We start from the raw sequence: 4,706 nt of genomic DNA, 5'->3' as shown, positions 1-4,706 counted from the left end.
AGAGCGAGACACCGTCTCAGAAAAAAAAAAAAAAACTTTTCAAACCAAATTATTATTTGCCTCTGAACTTCTCTGTGTCTAGGCTTGATCAGAGGCTCAGGCTCACAAGTTCAGCTGATGATTATAGGCTCTGGGTCCAAACAGCAGTTTGCAGGTGGCTGCAGCAAGGTGATGTGACAGGTACAGAAGAAAGGAGATGGTGATTCAGGTGACTGAAGAGCCACAAGTGTTGCATGGCTCTGACATCTGTAAGTGGTTCATCGTGTGCATAGAGTTCGGCTTTCTGTCCATGTTCCCCAGCCCCAACACTGTGCCAGGATTGCATCTCCCTTCTCCACTGGCCACATGAATGTCTTTGTATACCGTAGCCGGGCATGGTGGTGCACACCTGTAATCCCAGCTACTCGGGAGGCTGAGGCACGAGAATCACTTGAACCCAGGATGCGGAGGCTGCAGTGAGCCAAGATCACACCACTGCACTCCACCCTAGGTGACAGAGTGAGACCCTATCTCAAAACAAATAAAAACAAGTCTTTGTGCAATATAAGCACATCTAAGACAGTGTAGTTCTCTCAATCAAAAGGCTAGAATCAATTTGTCACAGGATCTGGTGAAATTTTCTGTATTGAGAATAAGAAGGAACAAAAGGAGGGGAGGAAGCCATGTAGAAGTACAGAGGAAAGGGAACAGATGATACACATGAGGTAGTTTAGATCCGTGCCAACACGGCAGCCACTGGTCATATGTGGCTCTTCAGCACTTGAAACGTGTCTGGTCCTAAGGAGATGAGCTATGAGTATAAAATACACACCAGATTTCAGACTTCGTATGGGAAAAAGAATTAAGAAATTTCTGTGCCCCAAAAGTGCTATATAAACACTGTACTCTGGTGAATAGATATAATTCTCACAAGGATATATGTTAGCAGTTCTGAAACTACATGTGTGCTAGGGTTGAATAAATAAGTCAATACATCATAGATAATGAGAGCCAGGTTTCTTACTTTCAGAGAAAGAAATTACAACTAAACCAGGGAGAAGCCTAGAATAAATGCTGTGGTGCTGGATGATGCTTTGAGATAACGTATGAACTCATGTTTATTTACTGATTCGCTTTTATATTTTTCCATGAGCAGTTAGCAAGTAGTCTGTAGAGTGGTACTATATACCGTGGGGTGTAGAGTCTGTAGAGTGATAGTTGCCACTGTGAGAATAACCATTTTCCTAACATTCATTCACCTACTATTTTAACATTCATTGATCATATTGACCTGAATCAATATTCAACTGGAGCTTGAAAAACTAGTGATGTTCAAATTCTATCATTCACACCGGAACAATTCGTAAGTGATGACTACATACCCAGCTAGCTGACAAAATCCTTCATAGCCCATAATGTAGTTCTTTTATACTTATAGTTACCAAGATATGAAGCTTTGCTTCTCATTTGTACACTGAAAGTTTGAGCTATGTTGCAGGTTCAGTAGGATTTTGTGAGCTACTCTAAGACACAACCAGCATGGGTACCTGGGGTAGCCAAAATGGCATCCACAGTGGATCTAAATGCTACCCTAAGAGAGTACTCCAGGTCAGGCACAGTGGCTCACACCTGTAATTCCAGCACTTTGGGAGACTGAGGTGGGCGGATCACTTTAGACCAGGAGTTCAAGGCCAGCCTGGCCAAAATGGCAAAACCCCATCTCCACTAAAAATACAAAAAAAAAGTAAAAAGAAAAATAAAATAGGCCGGCTGCAGTGACTCATGCCTGTAATCCCAACATTTTGGGAGGCCGAAGGGGGCGGATCATGAGGTCACAAGATCGAGACCATCCTGGCTAACATGGTGAAACCCCATCTCTACTAAAAAAAATCCAAAAAAAAAAAAAATTAGCTGGGCATGGTGGCATGCACCTGTAGTCCCAGCTACTCGGGAGGCTGAAGCAGGAGAATCGCTTGAACCCAGGATGCGGAGGTTGTGGTGAGCCAAGATCACGTCATCGCACTCCAGCCTGGGCAGCAGAGCCAGACTCGGTCTCAAAAAAATAAAATAAAATAAATAGCCAGGTGTGGTGGCTCACGCCTGTAATCCCAGCTACTTGGGGGGCTGAGGTGTGTGGATCACATGAGGTCAGGAGTTTGAGACCAGCCTGGCCAACATACTGAAACCCTGTCTCTGTTGAAAGTACAAAAATTAGCTGCGCATGGTGGCTTATGCCTGTTATCCCAGCTACTCAGGAGGCTGAGGCAGGAGAATCGCTTGAACCCAGGAGGCAGAAGTTGCAGTGAGATGAGATTGCACCACTGCACTCCAGCCTGGGCAATAGAGAAAGACTCTGTTTCAAAAAAAAAAAGAAAGAAAGAAAGAAAGAGTACTCCAGAGTCTAATACATTTGTAAAGTGCCGAGTTAGACTCAGACATTTCTTTATTACGAATGAGATTAGGAGACTTTTACACTTCACTAATGTGCTTTGTAAAGCTGAGAAAGGAGGCAGTAGAAAGTAACATTTTCCAAACTTATTTGACTAGACTAGTGTTCTACACAATGCACTTGGGGACATGTTGATGTGCGCCATTAAAAAAAATTTTTTTAACACAAAAGAAGCATTTTTCCAGCCTGCATAGTTCACTCACCTTCCTTTCTGCCTCTTCTGCCACCATGGTGCCCATAAAGCTTGTGGCGAAGGGGGACCAAAAAAAAGAAGCAGTTTCTAAAGTTCACTCTTGATTGCACCCACTCCGTAGAAGATGGAATCATGGTGCTGCCAATTTTGAGCAATTTTTGCAAGAAAGGATCAAAGTGAACAGAAAAGCTGAGAGCCTTGCTTGGAGAGGTTGTGACCATCAAAATGAGCAAGAGCAAGATTACTGTGCCTTCTGAGGTGCTTTTTTCCAAAAGATATTTGAAATACCTCATGAAAAAATACCTGAAAAAGAATTATCTACTTGATTAGTTGTACATAGTTGCTAACAGCAGAGAGTTAGGAATTACATTACTTCCAAATTAACCAGGATGCAGAAGAGGAGGAAGATGAGGATTAAAATTCATTTATCTTGAATATTTTGTATGAGTTCTTTTCTTTTTTCAAGGTGCTGTTAAATTATATGAGTTCTTGAATAAAACTTGGGAACCAAAAACAGAAATAAAGCATTTTTCAATCCAAGACAATAAAATAAAGAAAAAGCACCATTAGCGATATATGTCACTACTCTCCCTTGACCCCTCTCCCCAACTATAACAGCCACGTTTTGTCATTCAGATAAATAATATGTGGCGTAGCATGTTCTCACTGCATAATCCTCTCTCTGCATACATGAGCTATTGTTGTATGAGACATTTACAAATCAACTGCCTCCTAGGTCTGGGAGAACACATATGGGAGAGAAGGAGGAATAGAAAACATTATACGTGTACTACCTGCTAGGCACTGTCCTAAATATTTCATGTTAGTGGCAGGGTGCAGTGGCTCACGCCTGTAATGCCAGCACTTTGGGAGGCCAAAGTTGGTAAATCAACTGAGGTCAGGAGTTTGAGACCAGCCCGGCCAATATGGTGAAACCTTGTCTCTATTGAAAATACAAAATTAGCCAGGTGTGGTGGCACGTGCCTGTAACTCCAGCTACTTGGGAGGCTGAGGCAAGAGAATCGCTTGAACTCAGGAGGCAGAGGTGGCAGTGAGCCGAGATCGCGCCATTGCGCTCCAGCCTGGGCAATAAGAGCGAAACTTCATCTCAAAAAAACAAAACAAAACAAATATTTCATGTTAGCTCACTTGACCCTCAGAGCAATCACATGGGGTGAATATTTTACCTCCATTTTACAAATTCGGAAATACAGGCACAAAGTAATTTAACCAAGTTCATACAGCTAGTAAATAGCAGAGCCAAGATTCTAATTCAACTGTGTCTGGTTCTTTCCAGTGTAACACCTCTGGAAGCCAAGGGCCTTCTAGGTACACTAAAAAAGTTTCAATGAAGCCGGGTGTGGTGGCTCACACCCGTAATCCCAGTACTTTGGGAGGCTGAGGTGGGCGGATCACCGGAGATCGGGAGTTTGAGACCAGCCTGACGAACATGGAGAAACCCCGTATCTACTAAAAATACAAAATTAGCCAGGTGTGGTGGTGCATGCCTGTAATCCCAGCTACTCAGGAGGCTGAGGCAGAAGAATCGCTTGAATCCTGGAGGCGGAGGTTGCGGTGAGCCAAGATCATGCCATTGCACTCCAGCCTGGGCAACAAGAGTGAAACTCCATCTCTAAAGAAATAAATAAATAAGTTTCAATGGGAAAAGAAAATTCCCTCTTCTGGAATTCCTTCCAAGATTAGACTGGACTGTTGAGGAAAAAGGGGTTGAGACCTAACCTGAAATAAGGGGATTTTCCAGATTCTCCCCTTTGGTATGGCTTTTTTATATTATTTATTTATTGATTGAGAGAGAGTCTCACTATGTTGCCCAGGCTGGAGTGCAGTGGCACGATCTTGGCTCACTGCTTAAACCCAGGAGGTGGAACTTGCAGTGAGCCAAGATCGCACCACTGCACTCCAGCCTGGGTAACAGAGCAAGACTCCATCTAAAAAAAAATAAAAATAGAGCCGGGCGCAGTGGCTCAAGCCTGTAATCCCAGCACTTTGGGAGGCTGAGGCGGGTGGATCATGAGGTCAAGAGATCGAGACCATCCTGGTCAACATGGTGAAACCCCGTCTCTA

At 43.5% G+C, this 4,706-nt stretch overlaps 1 long non-coding RNA gene across 1 annotated transcript in view; it reads right to left on the bottom strand.

Moving 5' to 3' along the window:
- Positions 1–4,706, bottom strand: part of LOC108292974 — a 20,172-nt gene that overhangs the window by 9,413 nt on the left and 6,053 nt on the right. Inside the window, exon 2 of the long non-coding RNA XR_001820514.2 lies at positions 2,632–2,924. This is a non-coding gene — a long non-coding RNA (uncharacterized LOC108292974). The remainder of the gene's footprint in view (positions 1–2,631; positions 2,925–4,706) is intronic.

This window comes from Cebus imitator, unplaced genomic scaffold (genome assembly GCF_001604975.1).
Source record: "Cebus imitator isolate Cc_AM_T3 unplaced genomic scaffold, Cebus_imitator-1.0 Scaffold517, whole genome shotgun sequence".
Classification (NCBI taxonomy): Eukaryota; Metazoa; Chordata; class Mammalia; order Primates; family Cebidae; genus Cebus; species Cebus imitator.
This window is presented reverse-complemented; position numbering and strand designations above follow the sequence as displayed.